The sequence below is a fragment of the Protopterus annectens genome, chromosome 12.part0, assembly GCF_019279795.1.
Source record: "Protopterus annectens isolate FY-2018-M chromosome 12.part0, PAN1.0, whole genome shotgun sequence".
Classification (NCBI taxonomy): Eukaryota; Metazoa; Chordata; order Ceratodontiformes; family Protopteridae; genus Protopterus; species Protopterus annectens.
In genome coordinates, this window is record NC_056746.1 from 471,704,704 (window position 1) to 471,728,766 (window position 24,063).

Consider the following 24,063-nt stretch of genomic DNA (forward strand, 5'->3'; position numbering starts at 1 on the left):
ATGACATCTGACAGCTTGTCCTTTGATTCTGCTACTCACTGCAGGAGGGTTTGCTAAATAGCAACACAGCAGAGCAGGTCATTGCCTGATCAATATCAGCCTCTAGTACATGCTCCCATAGTAAGGTGAGCTATTTGCCTGAGATGGTTCAGAAACCTGCCTAAACAAGGCATTCCCACCCCATACTGCAACCTCAGTCTCAACCTTGCCCATGAAGCCAGCAGGCTGTGGCCGGTGCAGCTGTAGCTCTTTGAACTCATGAAGATCATCAAAAGGAAGACACAGGTAGAAAATATGACATTAGTGATGATGATGCAGATATAAGCCAGGAAATTATCACTGACACCACTAATCCCTCAAGTGCATGACATGTCATTAGCCTCCTGCAACATCTGCCAGCATTTCCTCATGCTGTTTCTGCACTGAAGAATGAAAGAGAATGATAAGTCCTTGCATAAAAATATGGATGTGGGAAAATGCAAATCACAGAGGCACAATACAACTCCAAGCATGTGTAAGCAAACAGAAGCCTTATATTATTCCCTCAGCTCACCACACAACTCTAGCAGAACAACCATGTGCAAGGCAACCAAATGCAGTCAGGTTCTAGTGATGCAGGACAGCAGAACTACAGTTATTTTCAAATGACCAGAGGCAGCAACACAAAGCTCTGAGACACAGTGAAGCAGACGCTAACCGTCTATGGGCAATAATGTAGAAGAATGAGATATTGGCAACATACCCCAGGGCAATAAACTTGTGTCCAGTGTTACATAACAGCACCTGTGAACCTATGAGTGCCACAACAAAACTGCTACCATGAGAAGAGCATAACGCAGGCATATAATCACCTCTATCATCCAGCTTATAGTACCCTGGGATCTATCAGATTGAATAAAAACAGAGACATGCCTGTTACAAAATGCTGAAGCATTTAATACTTGCCAAACATTACACAGCAGATTGAAATACTTAATGTACAATTTGGAATATCTTTACCTAGCCTCTGCTTCCCACATCTGCTCATCTTCAGGGCAATGTTGATAGAATTTGTGATACTGATGCTTGCACTACTCACTGGTACAAGAGATGCCAGTTTGCCTCGACAGCAAATTTGTCAAGTCATGCCAGATTTTAAACTTCCTGAGCAGCCTATGCTCCAACAGATATCCCTTGATCTGATTGTGCAGGAGATTCCTTTGTATGCCAGGAAATCACTTTCTGTGGGGCACCAACTTTAGCAGCCGTCTTAAAAATGTATTGCAAAACAAATTGGTAGCAAGAGTTTCATGGTCTTAACCAAACTATAAATCATGGATAGGACAACCTAGTATCTTATAGATGCACAATGCACAGACCGACAGCTTCCAAGAAGGAGCAGAAATGCATGGCATGCAACTGATATGCAGCCGAATGTATCTACATTTCACTGTCACACATGTGAAACACAATGGTCCATTACGATTAATGCAAACCTGCCCTGTTAGTGGCTATCACAGGTAGACTGCCATTTTTGGAGGCCAAAATATGCATTAAGAAAAAGCAAGCAACAAACATATTTCAGCAGCTTGAATCACATTCTGCCAACACAGAAACAACACAGACATAGGAGACAGGTCATAAGAAGTACATAGAGGTGTTCATGATAGTGGTAACCGATATATATATATATATATATATATATATATATATATATATATATATATATATATATATATATATATATATATATATATATATATATATATATATATATATATATACATACATATATATATATACACACACACACACACACACACACACACATATATATATCTGCAGTGCCTCACAGGCCATATCTCCATTTTGAATGCTGTCTGTATCAGAATAGTCATGTGAACAACATTAGTAGAGCAGTGTACATGCTGCAACAGGCACCTCAAGTGAGACCTATTGCATCATGCATCTGCTCGTGGACTCAACTAGCAGGTTGTGGTAACACAATAACACAGTACAGCTAGCCCCCATCCCCACCAGAAGTCATAGTGCACATATAACTGAATGCATTCATCCTGCTGTTCACAAATGTATCTAGCAGGGAATGGCAGCTCAATAACACAGCCCCCCCCCCCCCCCACACACACACACACAATCCAGACAGCATTAGCCTTTGAAACACCAGCATTCATAATCCATTGCACTGTGGACCTGCTCTCAGACACATCTAACAAAGGATGACCGTGTCTAACATTGGACAGGCACCCCCTTCTCAGCTATGCATCTCTAGGCAGTGTGCAGAATATTTGATGCCTGTGCAATGAAGTCATCCTAGCAAAACCAAGAATGTGCATGTCTGACAGATTACTTTTAATATGTATCCCTGTGTACCCACACATGCCTTTTCAATCTGTGGTGTCTAATCCTCCTTGGTGTATGAATATCCTCCAAAGGGGATGACTCAGTAATGAACGAGGACTTGCTACAAGCAATTAGGAAATTTGGATGATGGCTGTTCAGAAGAAGAGGATCCTACTAGTCTCTACATGACTATATGTGGAACACAGAGCTGCACAGTGTCAGTGCTGTAGATGAGAGGAACAGCACTGCATATTAATGTCAGAAGCACAAAAACAAAATTATATGAAGTACTGCGAAGAATGTATGAAACATAGTGGTAGACTAGATGGTGGCAAGAGTGGTCCTCTGTCCAACTCCATTCTCACAGAGTAAAACTTCTTTAAAAAATTAGTTTTAGCATTCCTGAATGATGACACTGATGGCATAGGCATTTTACCTGGGGTCAAAGGCACAGGTTCAAGCAAGGCACATGCCTTGTGCCTCTCATGGATAATACCAGACAGGTGCATAACAAGATAGCAGAGCATACTGCCATTGAGGGTGCACCCACTTAACCTTGCATGCAGTGATCTCTTCCCTTGTATGACACATGAGAAATGCACTGCATAACCACTTCAAGATAGATAGACTGCACCTGCTGCAGTTAAGGTATCCCGTCCCCAAGGCAATGCTGGGGTTGGCCATGATTCAGACCCATACAAGAAAGGCCATACAGGCCCTGTTTCACCTGTTGCCCCATATGTGTTTCCTGTGAGCATTTGGACCTACACAGCCCTCAAAACACTTGCTTCATGTCCCCTAGTACCTCTCTTCCACATACCTTTTGTATTTGCCCTAGTATGTAGTCTTGTACTGCCAATCCCAACAACATCACTGGGGAAAACTTATTTGATACAGATACCACTCCACCAAATGACCCCCTTGTGTTAGACACATGACAATGATGATAGTCAGAGAGAACTAAGTGGTTATGAAGGCACCACTGCCACCGGTTGTCATGAAATAATTATCAAACAGTTTGATACTAGGGTATGTGAGAAACAGGAGCTATGGTCCTTGGATCTACTCTACTGTCACAAATAGGTCTGATGGCCTCCAGTGGTATGGTCTTTTGAGTCAAACCACTGCTACTCAATAAGCTAAATAAAGTGCACTTAAATCTGATTCAGCTATCTGCTCATCAAATTCAACGTGGTTCCAAGATCATAAAAGGAATATGCATTGCTGTCTGAGTATGGGCTTCCAACAGCCACACCCAGACTAGGACTGCACATTTATCATTGACATAGCTGAGCCTTTGACTTAGCACCACAGGCCCCTCTCTCACCACTGTCTTTATGAATCACAGTGTCTTCCAATGCCCTATACCCATAGACCCACAGTAGCTGCTTTACAAACAAATTAATATTTATACACACACACGCACACACAAACACACACACTCTCTGTCACAAACTTCCAGGGAAGGCTGACAAAAATCTCCAATTCATCATTTCTGTCTAAATGGCATGGTAGTATTGCCACTATTCTAGATATGGACAGAGACCAGACATGCATGCACACCTGTTAAATAACTACTCTTGAGTTAAGCAAATATAAAGTAAGTAACATTTGGTATGTCACTGTTAGGCAGTTTTAGGTGATCAAGCTAATTCAAAGTAAAAGCCACAGCTTTATTAACCTACAGTGTTAAACATAACCATCTTCTCAGTTATAAATAATAACAAGGCATATATCAACAATAAATGCCAGTCACAAGCTTAAAAATGATTAAATAAAACTTTCCCTATCAAAGATAACAGTGCCAGTATAGATTAAACATGTAGAGGTCAAAACAATGCACCGAGAATAAAATAACAGTTATAAAGACAGTAATTTTAAAAAAAACCTCCAGGGCCAGTATATATTAAATAGGGTCTATATTAGATGATCGAACTTTCAAAAGTTCGACTGTCATATGGGTGACACCATATGATCGGATTTTTGAAAGTCTGATCATTTTAATGGAGATCTCTGTACAGCATAGAATGGGAACATTTCCCTTTTCTGCACTATAGTGTGATCTCGAAGTTGATATATTTAAAGAGCGGACGGTGTGAGAGGTGCAGCCCCCATGTAGTGGGTACAGGGTTGCTTTCCCCCCTGCTTAAAATGTTCAGGTAGGTTGTGTAGTTTATTTTTTTTTATTAGATGTTTGAACTTTTAAAAGTTCGATTATATGGTGTCGACCATATAACAGTCGAACTTTTAAACATTCGATTATCTAATATCGACCCTATTAAATATGCAGAAGTCAAAACAATACACAGAGAATGAAAATAACAGTCAGTTATATAGACATTAATATAAAAAACCTCCAAACTATACAAATAAATCTACATGACTCAAGCTGAAAAAGGACCAAACTGTTACTGTCCTAAGTTCTTAAAAGGTGCAAGGCAGAAATGCATACAGCACATTTACAGGGAAGTTTTCACCTCATTATATTCGGCAAAACTAGATTATTCCCTGACTTCAGATCCCCAATATATATTCTTTTAGCTTGCACAGAAAGTCAAGAAATGTCAGATTACATTGTTTTTGGCACCACACAAAACTGCTGTAATTACATTACATTACATCAGCTTACATGAGTTTCTTTCATGACCATGATATTTGCATACTGTGGACTAACTGTCAGTGCAAGATGCCTCTATTAACATGTTAATGACAGCTACAGCTCTTACAGATCCGGTCAGTTTCTTCTTTGAAGTGCATTGTCATTGCATATTATGACCATTTTTTCTGTCTCCAAACCCTTTTGTGATTAAGTATATCCAAGCAATTAAGTCTTTCCTGAGAAATTACAGAATGCCACACACTGCATTCCTAATACAAGTTTAATCTCCTTTTCTCATCACTATTGAGAGAAAGGCAAGGTTACAGACATTCCAAAGACTAGTAGAAGCATATGCACTGCATTACAAATCTGTTACCACTAAGAAATAGGAGAGAAATCAAAAATGTTTGAAATCTTTCAATCATGTTTTCTGTCCTGTCACCCCTCTTAGACCACACTCCTGATCTCCATCTGTGGCGATCTGTGGTTCCCCATCTCCTGACAGTATAGGCTCCTGTGCTTTATGCATCCCAGGGACCCCTACTTATATGGTATAAATGGAGATATTTGATGCATAATGTGACTTAACTGTGCATTATACCCGATAGCTGTTAAATAACTCTAAATGAATAACTTTGTTCTGTGTGACACTATTATGCTAACACATATACACATGAAAATTCATAGAGGTGAACTTGATGTCACCTCTTTTCCTGTGCTGCCACATGCTATACAATATGCCACCTGGAGGACTGTTGTACAGCTACTTGTAGGGGTCTAATGGCATCATTGTCACTACTGAAGAATGCTGAGGAGATCCCTACAAGTCCTGCATCTGCACTGCTGGTGGATCTAGGAAATGCTGCATGGCCTGCCTGCTGAAGTTGAATCATGTTTTGTAGTATGCAACATATGACAAATATTTGTCATGCTGTAGCAGGTGCATTCCCCCAAAATATAGCCAAGCAGAAGAACAGGGATTGCAGTGGGGTGAACACAAGTCCAACTAGTTTTCTGGTTTTCCATGTGGGCACTAATATACTGCTGTTTGGCAATTATTTATAAGTTTCAGAGTTCCAGGTGGTAATTTGCATTACCTGTAGCACATTAGGAATGGGGGATAAATGGAGGTGAGAGAAAGTGTTCTGTAGCTATTATGGACATGGCAGTGTCTCTATAGGTAAACGAGTATGCCTGCAATTACCTTCTAAGTGTCCTGAGGAAAATCTTATTGCAGAAAATGGTGATACAAGTGACATCTATACCATATGTGGGAACAATGGGCATGGCCATGGTGCTGTGTGGACACACAGGTTTTTAACATGTGTGTGCCACACACTATCTGTCAGTTGATGGAAAGATTGCCTTTCCTATTAAAGTATCATTAGCCATGGACACTGGGTGAGACCTTTATTGCCAGAGGGGTGAATTCTATGGTTTTGGGGTGAACTCTATGGCTCCTAAACTTTTGCAAATGTCACACAATATATACATGGTGGTACCTCTCTCTCTCTCTTGGGATATTGGGAAAGCAGATGTGCACATTCACATTTAGAAGCAGAGAAATGAGATGCATCATGATTTATTCTTCAGACTGACACCTGTATAATGCCCAGGGTATCCCAGTTTGACTCTGAGCATTCCTTGTACATGGTACAGTCAGTGCTGCACATACCTTTGTATGCAGAGGTATAGGATGCCTACACATTCCTTCATTTCCAGTCTGTGGCTAATATGTATTGAACAATGCCTGTATCATGTCTCTGTGTACATACTCATTCCCGGTAGTGTCCATCTGTTAGTTTGTGAGTAGTAATTCTCTATATCATTTTCTGCTGTGAGTGAAGACATGTCACATACCAGAGGGACCACCACTTTCAGCCAGCATAGGCTAAGTCATAAAAGACATTGTTATCAGCATTTATTTGTAGCATCACAAATATTTATTGTGCTCATTGTCTTTATGTCTGCAAGTACCTTATTAATTTTGTTCCTAATGACTGTGAATCACAACCTGCTTTTCCCTGCCCACATTTGCGTATAATCAAATACTTATTAGACTGCAGGCCTTCATTTACATGTCATTATACCATTTTTTAACCTTTTGGCCCATTGCCCACAGCACATATTCTATGAATCTCTGCTTAGATGTGTGTTATCATCTTCCTCTAACACAGCACTGCATACTTTTGGTAATATCTGTGAAAAATCCTATTGTCATCATTAAAAAAATGAATAAGAAAAAAACTATTTCTAACTTAATTTTAAGTTTACTATAATTTTTATTACCTTAGCAATTTACCTAACAATAAAAGCAGACTGAAAAAACAATAAAATGTAAATAATTTTGAAATAAAATGATGACTAATTGATATACAATAGTCATAAAAGAGATAAGAGCAAGACATTTTTCCAGGAAGAAATAAAATGTAATAAACCACATAATAAACTTTGCTAAAGATATGTGTTGATTGAAGTTAAAATCTCTGTTGTATATCATTAATATGCAAGAATGCGGTCATAGGTAAAAATAATAACAACAAAGCTAGAACTTTTAGTCAAACTGAAACAGCAATAGACAAATGGCCTGCAAAATTCATAACCCATTATTTGCAACACCCATATGATGCAAAAAAGCAATGCCTGCTGCGTAAGCACTGACAAATATTCACCTAAGTAACATAAGCACCGTAGCTACCATAAACATGACATGGCAACCATTGTTACCATAAGCATGACAACTTAGCCAAGAAGTGAAACTTTTCACAGAGCCATTCAGTGAGGAGATTAATACCTTTGTGCCCTAAAAAACATCATCCATAAAAATATACATCCAAAAACAGCTTGAATGTTTGATCTGTCAAGAAGCAAAATTGAAACTAGATCTTGGGAAAGGAATGATTTGAGAGGAGTTGAAAGGTGCCAAACAAGCACGTTGTCCACAGTGAAGCTGTCTGCACTGCACTGATGCTTAATAATGACAAGATTAGAAGACCAGACTAAGAAATGAAGGTAACATGACTGGATTAAGTCCATTCAAACCAGTAGATAAATGCAGATCACCCTAGGCAGTGGTGAGATTATGATGGGAAGCATTGCCAGCAGCAGTCTTGATCCCAGAACTAGTGGAGAGAGGGCGTCTAAGTGAGGTAAACTACTAACACTGTAGTCAAGGTGAAAAATCTATAGGTATGTCAACAGCTGTGGTACTATAGACTTAAAATGAAAATCTAAGGCTTAACTTGTCTGTAATACCACAAGATGACCAGTAGGTAATGCCGCACAGACTCCATCCCCAACATCATATTGCACCTCCCAGGAGTGACACTAAGGCTTACTTAATGAATAATCATGAGATCTGATCGAGTATCACTTATGAATATTCATTATGTTTGTAGCAGCAGTATTGTGGGTATATTGAAACAAAGGAAAACATGGGAAGTGGTGCACATGTTAAGCATGTCTGTATACTAGCATTTATTTAATATTGGATATACGAGAAAAAACTTCCATTTTAGAAGCAGTTGCCCAGTGGGCTATTTTATATAGACACCTCTTGGGGATCCATCTGTTTTGTGCCACTGTTGTTCCCCCGGAACTCCGGTCCGCTAATGTTTGGTAGTGGATTTTTATGTGCCGAGTTACCAGCCCTGACGCACAACCTTCAGTGAAGGCATGCCCATTCACGCATGCCTCCACACAGAAGACGCTCTAGCTGAGAATTGAACAGGACAACGTCTTGCTGTGAGGCAACAATGCTACTGCAGTACCACTACCGCAGGTTAGAAACTATTACCAGCCCTGACGCACAACCTTCAACGAAGGCACGCCCAGTCACTCATGCCTCCACACAGAAGACGCTCTAGCTGAGAATCGAACGGGACAACATCTTGCTGTGAGGCAACAATGCTACCGCAGTACCACTACCGTGGGTTAGCAACCATTACTCATAAGTATACTAATTTATTCATGATATCAGACAAAAACAAACATTTCTGCCAATTGCTGTAATTATCATATGACATCATGTCATTATTGTAGATGGTCTTGTCCACAAATGCTCAGTCCTGCCCCAGGACTATGCAACTGCCATTACCAGATGACAGTTGACAGGTTATAATCAGGCTATTTATATAGCTGGAAATCCACAAATCTGCTGAAGTATCCTTGTCATTCACACCAGATGGCAATGGAGGAATTCATAAATGTACTGCAATACCTACACCTTCATGTACACAGTGAGATGACCATTTTCTCTTCAGAAATGACCCTAAGATAGTGCTGCATGGTGCTGTAGCTAGAATAGATACTGTGCTGCATAGGTCTGGCTCAGCATCTGTGCTGAATGCTAATGAGGCAGTCCAGGGGTAAAGCATATGCTAATTAAGCATGTCCTATCTCCCATGGAAGCACCTCCAGGAAAACATCTACAAGCCAAATAATTCAAGGAATCACTTGGCTGAAATGGACAGCATGGCCAACCCTAACATGTTGGCTGTGTTCATCTACTGGACATCAGTAGCATAGCTGGGGGGGGGGGGTGAGAGTGTCACCTGCTCCAAGTTCAGAGTGTTTGGGGGTGCAATCAGTAATGTACAGGTTATCATCTATAATGTGTCTGCATGCCACCCACATAGTTATTATAGCTCCCACATATGGTACACCTATGACTGTACCAATGGTTTGTGAAGAGTGATTTCCCCAAGGGACATTTTATTGGCAATGCTAGATATTCCCTAGAACCCTGCCTAAATCCACTTAATGAAGCAGACCAGAGATACAAGTCTCTCATATGACAAACAGTGGCCATTGTGGAGCATATGTTGGGGTGCTGAAGGCAGACTTTTGTTGTTTGAATTCATGCAATGGTATCTTGCAGTATGATCATGACTTCTGCAGAATTATTTTCAGTTTGCGAAATGTTAACCAATATCATACTTAGGATCTGATTATATCAGGGGGTGCAGCTGTAGGACTAGTAATCTCCAGCAGTGTGACTGTGATCAGGGCCATCCATGGTCATTACTTATGGAGATAGCAGTGGTATGGCTTTGTGGACAGTGTCTGACACATTGCATGAACTAGTTTCCGATTTACTCTGTCAAAGCTATCGCACATAAGGGGCATGCACTAATAGAGATCATCTGTTGCACTCTTCATTAGCCTTACTAACTCTGAAATGCCTGTGATGGGACTAGCCTGTGCCTTCATGTTGACCCTGCACATACCTTGGGTGACTGCCATTGATACTACACCAACAGTGTGAAGGGTGGTAAACATGTTTCCAATGACCACCACTACCCCCACCCCCATTTGTACTATCCACCCAACTTGGCTACTCACAGGCTTCTGAGCAATGCCCTGTAAAGAGTTCCATATTCCCTGACTACCAGGGTCACCAGTAACCTGTTCTCCTTGCATAATATTCCTCTTTGGTGTCCACATGTACAGAGGCTGTGTTGGTTGTAGGTAGAGGTGATCTGATGGTCACATTCCCTTTGTCCAGCACTAACTCACACACACACACACACACACACACACACACACACACACACACACACACACACACACACACACACACACACACACACACACACACACACATTCTCTGTATTCTATTACTGTGACAGCTTATCCCTGCCATCATCATCAGAGGTTGAAGCACCTGCAACATCAGACAGTGGCAATTCCACATTGGTGGTGTTAGACATAGTAACACCTGTAAACACAGCAAAGCAGAAAACCCTGTGTAACTATAACACAGCACCAGAAGTATGCATTTAAAACAGGTGTAGTAATACTATTGTTTGTTAAAAAAAACATCAAACTTCAAACATTTATATACTGTACCTCATACAGATGGATGTGCAGGCTGAATTCCCGATGTTCCTGTATAACCCAAAGCAGACAGTTGTACTAAAGTGGCCAAGGATTAATTGTGAAAGAAGAGGCATGTGTACTATTATAGTGGAAGACCACTACATACCTGGGGCACCTGTGATGAATATCCATGGAGCAGAATGAAGCTCTGAACCAGTGTCCTACACCATAATGTGGGACCTTGTGGATGTGTCACCATCTCTGAGAGAAACTCATCCATCTTCATCAGAGGTAGCTTCACCAAGAGCTCACATCATGTTGACCGACCTTCCCATGTCAGGTGGGAAGTTTTTCTGCACTGCACTAGTAATGTTGGTAGGTCTGTCGTAGACCATTTCATATGTGTGGTCCTGGCCATCGCAAGCATTATTGTCCAGTCTCCATCTTGTTAGGCCTGAGCAGCAGCAGCCTGCCCAGAGATCCATCAGCAATAGAGATACAGTAGCTAAAGTAGGACCTCATTCTCCACCACTGTGAATCTTGTTTTATGACTAGCTTTCACAGCAGAGTCGGTGTCTTTTCTTTGGCATATTTCTCCAACATTGCTCTGAAGATATGGAAAGCATTGGTATTAGCTTGGTGTTCATGATTGCCCTATGCAGCTCCCTTACCACACTGTTGTCCCCCTTGTCCATGCTGTCAGTGGTGTGTCTGTCAGTCGTATTAGTCTATACTGACAGTTTACCTAATGTCAGATCCACAACATAATTTATTTATTTTACATTTGTTGACTGGGATAGTCCAACTGGATACATGTCCATTTTCAGCAGAGGCCAGAGGAGAAAAGCTCCAAGGTACAAACAATAATATTACATACTTCTTGTTAAACAAAGTTTACAGGTTCTGTTCAGATATGCAAGTAATGCAATCTCTCAAGGATTAAGATTACACAAAGTAATTACATTACTAAAATGTTACATTACATAAAATGTTTCACCCACATCCTGACAGCTGTTACATTCCATTCATGAAGGTGGCATGACTGTTTCCTCTCATTGTTTAAAGATTTTTACACCTGGTATGCTTAGAATTTGTACAATAGGCAAATAATTTGACATAAAATGCTACTTCACAGCTAGCCTAAATGTATTATCACATGCACTGAGTACTCACCGGTGGGTGAATTTCCCATTAAGTTTAACAATCCTTCAGCACAACCATTGCCTTAGCCTTGTATTACCACTCTCTCTCTCTCCACCCACACAATAAATCTTAAAAGTAATGCCAAAGCTATTTTATAATGTAGTTATTTAGTTTAACTGCTATTAGTAGCCATGCTTAAATGTGAAGCTGAAAGAATAGCACTTACATTACAGAAGCTGTGATCCAGAACCTCTAAGTAATCACCTGTTGCAGATTTACACCTTACAACTCAATGCCCCCCCCCCGCACATATATTATGCAAATTCAGGTGTCTGGGAAATGGTGATCATGCAAATGAGGGCTCAACTAATTACTGATCCAGAACTGCTCGATTTCCAAGTCACACTGACTGCTTAAACTTCATATTCAATTCTACATGGAGTCATGCCAAGCCTATGCACTTGAGAGCAGAACTACACATGCACAGTTCACCATTTGGTTTAGGGGATGTTTGGCATTCCACATCTAACCTAATGGAAATGGAGTAACTATATTGCATGCTGCATTCATGTTCTATATGCAGATGAGTACCACCATGTTTCAAATGGTCTAATGTTCAGTGCAGTATAATGCATATATGTGGCTGCCCTGCCATGACTCACACAACTGAGTTACCTGAAGTTGCGTAGCAGTACACAAGATTGAGTAAGGTGTGACTGTGAGGTACCAGCCATATTTCTCAGCAAAATATTAATGCCCACCATAAGACAACAAGCATGACTTCTAAGAGAACTTTTCAGGGCAAAGAGGTGGTGTGAGGAAGAATTCAAAATATTTATCTACCTCCCATGACAACAGCCACCATGAACACAGCCAATGGTTACTGAAGGAGTGGTATGAAGACCTGCAATATAGAACTAAGGCCTAGAATTATGTGACAAGGACTCTAACAGGTGTGAATGTCATCATGAATACAGGTGAGCAATGCTGGCATCACCATAATGATGTGGGGCGACACTATCCCAGCCTCCTTTGCTGGTGAGAGCCAAGGTTAAAACTGCAGGACCACAAATGTACTGTAAGTAACCTCAGAGTTACCTATACAGCCATGTGTCAGTGTATGGCATCTACAAATCTTCTCCATCCATGGCCCTGGAAACTATAGCAGAGAATGCACAGCTGCACAGGAGGAGGACTGAGTACCTTACAAGGTGCCGGGCTGAGTACACTGGCTTCATACAGTGCAGATTTAAATGTTGAGACAAATGGGACCAAGTGTCTGTATTGCTTTGAGAGTTATGAAGATCTTGCCCTGGTAGGGCTGTAGTCTGTCAATGTATACATTTTGTTCTGTACTGCAAGTTCTCTGCTATATTTCATAGATCAAAGCCAACAGTATGAGTGTTTGATGTTATTACTGTGTGTTTGAAAGGAGGCTTCAACTGGATTGTACAAGTAGCCCAAGTCATTGCAATATTTTTCAATTTGCATGTGCTGATGTATGTGGCTTTGCTTCCCACACCTGATTGTATATTATGCCATCACCGATATTTGTAGTGCATGCTTGGTGTAGTTTCAGGTAAAGTGCCCATACCATTGTCACAGAAAATAGCATTGCATTGTATATGTGCCTCTTCCCCTCACTCTCTTTCTCACTATTCTTTGTATTTCATGATTGTTTTTCTCCATTTATGTTACAATTCTTTGCAGCTGCAGCATCTAGACCTGCACCTGTCACTCCGGCAAAGGCTGTTAGTGCCCTAAATGTGACACAACCACCCAATACATCAATGTCCTAGTCTGCCATGGTTACCTTCACTTTTCAAACCTCAGAACACACCATCACATCCTCTACCAGCAGGTGGGGCTGTTATTCTTCCTCTGTTAGTAGGGGAGGTGGGAGGTGACACCTTTGTGATTCACTGGCATCTGACAGACAGATAGATGCCCACATTGGCTATTTTGAGAACCTTCTACGGCGGCTCATTGAGTCACAGCCCTGAGACTCACTGGCAGAACCATCTGAGTCAGGGCCAAATGGTGAGGGAGCCCAGGGTGGTGTTTAAGCTCCTTCTTTGTCACAGCTAATAGGGATATCAGTCATGTAGCCTCATTCTACCCCCCATCATGGCACTGCCCTCTCTTTTTGTGTCTGTGTCTGCACTTGTACATTGTTCAGTCCTGCCAAACATCACTGTCCACTCCCATTTGTCCGATGGCTTCTTCTTCTCTACTGGGCACCCCTTTCCTTTCCTCATCGTGTCACTGCCTCCCCCTGTTAGTGTTGTCTGTCTTGTCTCTCTTCTATGTTTGTTTGTTTGTTTTTGTCATCTTGCTACCTAACCTAACCTTCTTACCTTCCTCTTGCTTATCCCTTCTTCCTTCCACTGTTTACCTTTCTACTTTTATTCTTATATATCAGAAACAGCAGTGAACACTCAGTAGTACAGACTCTTACTACAGACTCTCCTTCATCCATGACTGGGATATTTAATAAGTTCCATTCTTGCACTGATTTCTACTGAGGTTAATTGTAATGATGTTCAGGCTTCATTGAACAGATAAGGCAAACACTAGTGCACTAGCCATGACTGTGTCTGCCATGTTTCTAAATCTCAGGGAAGGTACCCAAGAAAAAAAGGTGTGAGCATCAAAACCTTAGAGAAAAAATCTGCCATCACTAAGAAAATAATTATTTTATAATGTTTTATGTGCCAGTGTCAATATCTCAGAGAAATAACTATAAACACACACACAAAAAATCATGTTATATTTAATTTATAGCTGAAAATACCCAATCTACATAGAAAAATAATTATATGAAAATGCTAATGGATATCTGATATACTAACTTTTTGGAATGGTTTAAAATAATAGTAAAAACGTTATTATTATTATTTTTTTTTTATCATTTAAGGTTCAGACAACTCATTTTTATACAAAACTGATTCAGGATATCAGGAGTGTGTGTTTTCCTTCACTGCAAATAAAATATAACTATTATGTGGTGCACACTGCATTTAACTTAAGTCTTAAATGGGACTATTTTTTTAATTTACACAATTAGCAAAATGATTTAGAATTTTAAAACAGTTGACATCACTTAATCTGAAAACGAAAAAGTTAATTTTCAAAGAAAAGCAATATCTTTTTGGTCTCCAGGGTAGGTTGTCTAAGGGAATACAGAACTTCTAGAGGCTAAGAGGCACTTTGCCTGCATCATGGAGCTTCATCACACCCCTGGGAGTGTAATACTTCCCACTGTCATCCACCCTATCAAGTAATATTGTTTCAATAAAATTATTAATAAAATAATATTCTACTTTTAAATGTAAATGGAATGCCTCACATTATTTCAGTTTCTTATGGTATTGCCCTTATGACTTCTGCTTAAAATTTTTAGAGATGCTAGACATTGATTAATCTCACTTGACATACTTTCTCTGATGACTCTTTTGAGAATTCTTGTCTTCACTGTTACTATGGCGTTACAGCCAAGTTGAAATGTAAACAAGTGGGAGACATTGCTTAGAAAAAAATATTTTAAAATGTGATATGAAACAGCTTCATAAATGAATTTAGAGAAATAAATATAACATTTTACTGCTTGGTTATCTGAATAAATTGCAGTCTGCAAATAAGAATACAAGGAAACTATTGCCCTGCATCACAATGGGGCACAGATCAACAGATTACACATTTCAGTTGTGTACCCATTAACTAAGTTTAAGAATTCCAAAAAGTACATACAGGCACCCATACTTGCATTACTGATCTGATGGTAATCCACTTCAGTTTGACAATTTTCTTAGACTGTGCAGTACTTAGCACACTGTTCTTTCAGAGAAGGATTACATATTTTAATAGTCTGCCTGACTAGTAATTTATTTATTATTTATTTATCTTTGTTTACTGGGAATGTCTAGCTGGGATTGATCTCATTTTCAGCGGTGGCAGAGAACATTGCAAAACACATCCATACATCATGTAACGTAATTGTAGTTTTTCATTGTGCAAGCAGAAAAAAAAAGCCATATAGTTTTTGCACTTACAAAAGAGAGAAGATGTTCACTTTACATACATGTTGCTATCATACATAATTAAAACTGCATTTAAACTGTGTCAGTATTGATAAGCTTATATATCATTAATAAAAATCAAAGTACGAATGTAATCCAGAACAAAAAGTGAAGTGTCACTGTTTGCTTAAAAGTGCGGGTGTAAAATGCTATCATTTTACAATCAGTCATAAAACTGGAACTGCAAACTGGAACTGCTTAAATAACCTTAAAAGGAAACTCAAGACAGTGAAGTATAAATATTCTTTATTTAGAATTAAGTTTTTTTGCATGGTACACAAATCCATAGTTAACATATAGAGCAAAGGGCTAAGTAAATACATTGTTAACAAGAAACATTGTTTGTATTAGGTATGATTCTCTCATTTTCAAATCATACAAAATGTAACATAGATTAAGTCAATCAACCAGACCTGAGGTTTTGGGCCACCGCAGAAAAACAAGAATCTCTGACTTTTAGGTTGTGTGATGTTAATAAACAGATATATAAAACACCTTTCATACCCAATTTTGACAGCGTGACTCCACCACAGTTTTGTTTTCTATCATACCACACTTGGCACAAATCCAAAAATTTAACCAGCATGCCTTGAAGAAGGTATCAGAAATGGGCGTGCAGTAAACAAAAGTGATTTAGACCATGTCGGGATATTATTTTGTATATTGTACAATTAGCATAGGTAAGTAGGTGGAGGAAGTTACAGGCAGTGAGTGTTACAAGAGGGATGGGATGTGGAAGGGGCCAGGGTAGAGGTTTAGTTATCCATTTTAATTTATTAACTGAGATAAAGAACTGGTCCAAGTAGCCATTCTGAGTTTTGCCCAAAGAATATATGAAAGAGCAAATATAGGTCATAGACACTAGCACAACATAACACAAATAAAAGTTATAGACCACAGCACAAATAACAGATTGTCTTTCTTTTTTTGTCTCCCTGCAGCTGCAAATACAGGTTATAGGCAGTAACACCCTAGGTTATTTTTTTTTTGACTGTCTACAGATGACCATTGTCTGTCACCAATTCTTCTCCTTGCTCATTGAGTCTACCAGAACCAACCTTAGCCTACCCTGGGTTAAACTTAATCCACATCTGAGGCTGAATAGGAGATCAGGGACTCTGGTGCATTGTCATACTGCTGATGGGGAGGGTTTTAACTTTGTTCCCTAGCTTCCCCCTCCATAGTGCACACAGTAAGGAAGAACTGGTGTGTCATCCCACTTCTGCAGTGACTTGACCCCTATCATAACCTATTCCCCTTTTGGGCAACACTCCTCTGTGTCACCCCACACTCCATCAGGTATCAGCTGAATGGTGGGCCTGTTTCCCAGGATGAGCATGCCCTTCCTTCATTGTGTCTCAAATGTTAATTGAAACAGGGCCACTTGGGCCATATTCAGGATTTTATTCCTCTATGCTAGAGTATTGGAGCAAATGTAACATGAATACAGGTTATAAACAATAACAGAAACTTAAAAAGAAAGTACATTCATTAATGATTATAGCAGTACCTGTATTTGCATAGATGCAGTTGTAGTTTCAATTCAGAAAGTTAAATAACCAATATTGCAATCAAATAATTAAATTACAATTCACAGATATATGATGTGTCTGTTATGTAGGCATTGTATGTACACTGTTTGCACTAAAGCAAATTATTATTGGGCTTAACTGTTTGAAAACAGTGTGTATCAAATGTATGCATATTATTATGTGATAGAGCAATATGACTTAAATGATCCCATTATGTTGAAAGCATGAACATTTGGCTTTCCCTCTTGGGCAAGTTTCATTTTAAATTGGAAGAGGGATAAGATTCAAATGGTTAAAGGAAGGAAGCCAGGGAAAGATCCCCAAAACCTTGTGCCCATTCTTGAGAAGCTATGGTCTCTGTGGTGAAGACTCTTAGTTGGAGTATATATTACAATAGTATTGGGTAATGAATGGAGTTAGTATGGCAAGATTCTAATGATCAGCTAGCTGATTAAGAATGAAAACTTTCTAAATTTAGTTGTTTAAAAAGGAGGGAGCTGAGAAAAAGTTGCATACTTTCTTCAACAGGTAACTACCTTTCCTTGGTCACAGTATGACAGTACCATTCTCTTTTAGGGGACAGGGTACTTAATCTGCAGATCGGGTTACACAATGTCTGAAGTGTAGTTAGGTTCTCTTGGAGGCTGCAGCTATTAATGGAAGACAATTTTCCAGATGGCCTACAGGCACACCTTTGAATAGCACTTTTGCCTACAGGTGATAGAAATGAGAGATGTTTTAGATCACAATATGAATTTGTTGATTTTGGTTCTTTCTCACATTTAAGTGGTTTTAGAACTTTAGTTGATGGTCTAGTCATATTTGAAGATATCAGAAAACATCACAACATTAGAGTTTGTGTTGTTAGGCAGTATTTAACACTTGTGAGAGACTTTGGATAATGTGCTGTGGGTGCAGAGGTAAATGTTTTTTTGTCACACTACCAGGAAGTCCATTTGTGCACTCCAGGTAATGATATGGTGTCTACATCTTATCTTTTTTCTAACTGTTATTTAACTGAGTTGGGGGATGGACTAGATCGATAAATAATTAGTTATCTGCATATAGTATTATAGGAAGGTGTGGTACATCAGACTGAAATTTATTGATTGGGATGGAAAATATGAACAGGTATAAGATGAAGCCTTGAGACACATCTCTGAGGATTGTAACTGTAGGGGGATTTGATGACCTATTTTACAGTAAAGGTTTTATTAGATAGGAAGATTCTGAACCACCACAGAGAGTCTTGACTATTACCTATGCCAGTAAGTGAGGATACTCAACTAATCTGAAGGCCTTAGTAACGTCTATGAAAACTGAGCCAGTTAGGTTCCCTTTGTCTGTATTAAGAGGAAGCGATTTTAGGTTGTTCAGGAAATGACAGGGAAGGGTGGGAATGGAGGTGGACTAGCAAGTCACATAAAATAGGCATCAAAGATAAAGTCAGAGAGATGACAATACCAGTCAATGAAGGGGACAAGGAAGATAGCAGGATTGCATCTTAGGCTATGTGCTGTAGATGTTAAGGTAGAGAAAGATGGAATGATGGTCAGTTGATACAGTTTATCAGTTCCAGACACATCAGTAGGGGAATGGGAGACTGGAAGAGGGAATACATTTATGGGTATCTGGCAAAATGTTGAAGACTGAAATCACTAAATAATGACAGACATTTGAGATTCAGACATTGTAGCCTTTAAAAAAACCATGTTAATGCAAAACCTGCTGTTTTAGCAACATTCTAAGCTTATAAGCATAATATTTAAAATCAGTCCATGATTTTGTGCCTTTGATTCCCCCAGTATTTTTGGTTTTATCCAGAGTTCTTGTGCTTAGAAGTTAAGAGCTATCCACTTTTTGAAATGTTAGCTAGGATGAGTAGAACTGATTGCAAAATGGATCTGGGAATGTTGATTCTACTTGGACTGGTCCATCAAAAGCCAAGTGAGAGGGTATTGGCAGCAACAAGAATTCTAGGATGTATCCTTTGGGAAAAAACTACAGAAGCAAGGATTATGATTCTATGCAGGCCACACCCTGATAAGTATGTGTAGTTTTAGAGGGAACTCAAGGAGATGGAGACCAGGATACTGGAAAAATGCTAGTGGAAAACCACCCAAGGGTGCATAGAATGGAGGGGAAGCAAATATTTGGAATAGCTACATTTTGTATCACCTAAGAATAAAATAAAGGGGGGGGGGGTAATGTCTGGGTATGCAAAATAAGTTAGAAAATCCTGAAAGGGTCATCCTGTACAGGAAAAGAGAGAGAGATAGTTGGAGGCATCATAGGCAGCACATTGTAGGGATCAACAGTTTTCTGGATCAGAGGAAAAGTACATTTTTATGAAGAGGATTGTGGGCAAGTGGAAGGGACTAGCAGAATGGGTGACAGTGGGGCAGTCCATGAAGACATCCAAGAGGACATTGGCAGATGGAGCAAAAGGTAAAAGGTAAGACATGGATGCAGTCGAGACAGACTATCTCCTGTACTGTCAGAGCATATTATGTTTACTGTTTCCTTGTACCCTCAAGAAAATATTAGGTGATAGCTGCAAGCTGAAGGCCAGAAGTTATGATTTGGATATCAGACTGGATGCACCTGATATCACATGATAATGTATAAAATTTGGGGATGTTTTAATGTAATGTGCCTTTTTAAAATCACTGTACATTTGCTGAGTGCTAGTTTTTACACCATTGTTACTTTCAAGTTTACACCCTTAATTACCTGACAACTAATGCCACCAGACTACAGTGTAATGCTCGGAAATATCTTCTGTTTTCCTTCCATTGGCTTGAATAACAACAGATACCCTGAAGTATACTAGTATCATTTGAATTACTATCTAACTGCCTTATTTTCTGAATATCTGGTTAAGCAATAATTGTCCATTTCTCCTCTCACACAAGATTAATGTCATTCTGATTAAACTGCACCTGGGTTTCATTTAATTTTTTTCATTTGCTATGATATGTATATTTCCATTTATCTTTTGCTCATACATAATAATAATACAAATTACACACAAGATAAAATTTCACAGGTGAGAATTTTGAGAAGTGAGTTTCACAGACTGAGCCATTGCATATGCTAAAATAGATGACAGTGATTTGTTACCTCTTTATTCCATCTGTCTATGTAACCCATTCCTATAATAACCACTCCAATAAAAAATAAAAAAAACAGTCCAGGCCACCAGTCAAAAACGTAGAAGCTTTAATCCACAATAAAATCCACAAAGATGAGCGCTTTCGTCTCCTTACAAGACTTCTTCAGATAAAATACACTTGTGCTGCCCTTGTTATTTATAACAATCATAAATAATTGCCAATAAAGTCTAAATGAAATCTGAATGAAATCTTTAAAGACCCAGGGTCCATTTTCTTCCTATATAATTGTTACAATACAGTTTATATATATATATATATATATATATATATATATATATATATATATATATATATATATATATATATATATATATATGACCAAAATGTAGAAAACTGTGGAAAAAAATACTTATGTTAACAGTTAATAACATCCTTAGCTCTTCCAATTTCTAAAAAATATACGCTAATATAACAAATAAATTCATACCTTTGTAAATTTAGCTACTAATACAGGCTTTATGCTCACATATTCATTTAAGCCAGGAAAAATAGTAGGCCTTAATCTCAATTGCCATTTTAGTTCCATGTTTAATAATACATTTTTCAAGTCCCCACCTCTGTTGTTACATTTAACCATATCTAAAATGGCAAACTTATAACCTTTGAAGGACTGACATGAAACTGAGTGTTTAAATAATGCGTTAGTATCTTTGCCTTTTTTGATGTCATATAAATGTTCCCGTATTCTTTCCTTAAATACTCTTTCAGTTTTCCCTATATAGAATGCTTTGCATTCTATACAGACTGCCATATAAACTAGCATCTTACTGTTACAATTACCCTTACAAAATTTTATCATGCTGTTTAATCCATTGTTTAAAACAATACTATCCTCTCTATATATGTATGGGCAAAAATTACAGCTACCACAAATACTGGTCGCTTTTTTAATTTTATCCTGTTTTTCCATTTTTTCGAACAGTCTTTTAAAATTCATTCCTGTCTTAAAAATGAATGTGGGGTGGTTGCCTACTATCTCGTACAATTCTCTGCTTGCCTTCAACAGACTCCAATTAGTTTTAATTATTTGGGTGAAGAGTTCCGTGAAAGTATTATATTCTGTAACACATGCTCCCTGAAAGTGATTTATTTCTTCCTTGTTTTGTTTTTTAACTGCGCTTAAAGGTTGCCCCAAAAGTGCTATGTATTTCGTACCCCAACTTCTGTATACCTCATCCAATACATCTCCAACTAAATCTTTGGGGTAACCCCTTTCAATAAATTTTTTACCCAGGAAAATAAACTCTCCCCTTAAATCTTTAAAATCTGAAGTCATTCTTGCTATTCTAACAGCTTGGCCCTTAATAATACTTTTTTTCTGGACCCATGGATGAAAACTACTGTAATGCAGAAAACTGTTACACCAGGTGTCCTTTCGATATATATTAGATTTATATCCTTTTGAAGTCTTAGCAATAGTGATGTCTAAATAATTTACACTTACCATACTAGTTGTGTGTGTAAAAGATAGAAAATCAGTACTCTTGTTTAAATATTCCATAAAGGTCTCTATAGTGTGTTGACTATCCTCCCAAATAACAAAAATATCGTCCAAAAATCTAAGGTACAATTTAATGCAATTCTGGAAGGCACTATTAAACACAAATCTGTTCTCCCATTCTAACAAAACTAGGTTTGCATAGACGGGGGTACAAGCTGCCCCCATTGCTACCCCACTTCTTTGTTGGTAATATTCTCCTTGAAAACCTATGTAGTTGTTGTCCAACACCAACTCCATAAGTTCTAGGATAATCTGAATGTTGTCTTTAGACAAGGAAGAACGTTTGTAAACACAGTCACTGAAATATTCATGACCCACATCATGTGGTATACTTGTAAATAAATCTTTGATGTCTATAGTTATGAAACAATAGTTTTCTGCCCATACCTCATGGGTAAGTTTACTTAAACAATCCCATGAATCTCGAATGAGATGTGGGGTGTTGACTACTATTTCTTTCGTATGATGATCTATAAAGACTGCTAAAGGGTGTGTTTTTGAGTTCCTGGCTGACACTATAGGCCTGAATGGAGGTTCTATGATAGATTTGTGTATTTTGGGTACACCGAAAAAATTAGGAATCGTAGGGTGAAGTTGTCTCAAATACTGATGTGTTTTGTAATCAATTCTCTCTTCTATTAAATACTCTTCTAAAAGGGAGTCAATTCTATTATAGGTGATGTGAATTTCATTGATGGACACGGAAGAATAAGTATCCGTGTCCAATAGGATGTTAGTTAACGTGTTTTTATATTCTTCGTTACCAAAACGTACTACCACCCCTCCTTTATCTGGCTTCATGATGCGAAAATCACCCTGCCTTTGTAAATCATGAAGTAATTTTACTTCAACATAACTAAGGTTGTTGTCCCCCCTTAAATTTCTGTTATTATAGGCCTCATAAATTTCTTCAGTGGCTATTTTCTCAAACATCATAAGAACCGGATGGAGGGGTGGGTTGAAAGTGCTAGACCTATAAAGACCTCTATTTACAGTATTGTTCTTTTCAACATCCTTTCCACACATCATTTTCAAATTTAGCTTCCGAAGGTATAACTTAAAATCTACCAAAGTGTTAGCTATATCCCCAGAATTAGATTTTACAAATTTGAAACCCTTCAAAAACAATTCAAAGTGTTGTTTTTCCAAAGTATATGTAGTGTAGTTCAAAATTTTGAACCCTTTGTATTCCGTGACTATCCCATCACTATGTCTAACTATATCTATCTGTCCCTCGTCACTATTTTCTTCCATCCAGTATTGATCCCATGTTGACCTGACAAATGGTCCGGGTTTGGGAGATGTCTGGCTTTGTCGGCCAGGCGTTCTGATCTCCTGGGTAAAAAATCCTCCTGTACTACAGAAAATGAGTCTAGTTCAAGGCCCCTGTTGGTCTTATCACCATATCCATTGTTTCTCCCCTCTGTATGAATTCCTTGCTCAACAGCATGAAATTTATTACCATAATGGTTATAATAATTTTTTGTTTTTTCTTGTTTTTGCTGTTTGGCCCAATGGTAGGGGCCTGGATATGTTTTTCCCATACGGTATTGTTGTTTGTCTCTTATAAACTTCTTTTGTTTTCTTAAATAGATCTTTTGAATCCTGACATCTGTTCTATATAAAGTCTTATTATATAACTGTTCATATTCTTTGAACAACAAATCTTTTAGAATGTCACCATTCAGTCTATTAATCTCAACAGTTAATTTCACTAACACATTCTCGTTACTTTTAACAAGCTTAGAAATCAACCCCAACCCACATTCATCGAAATAACTGTGAAAATCCTGTATAACTGAATCAGAATATTCAATACCGAAGGGGTACTGTGGGATTATCTTATGGTTAATACAACAGTTTAAATAGTTAT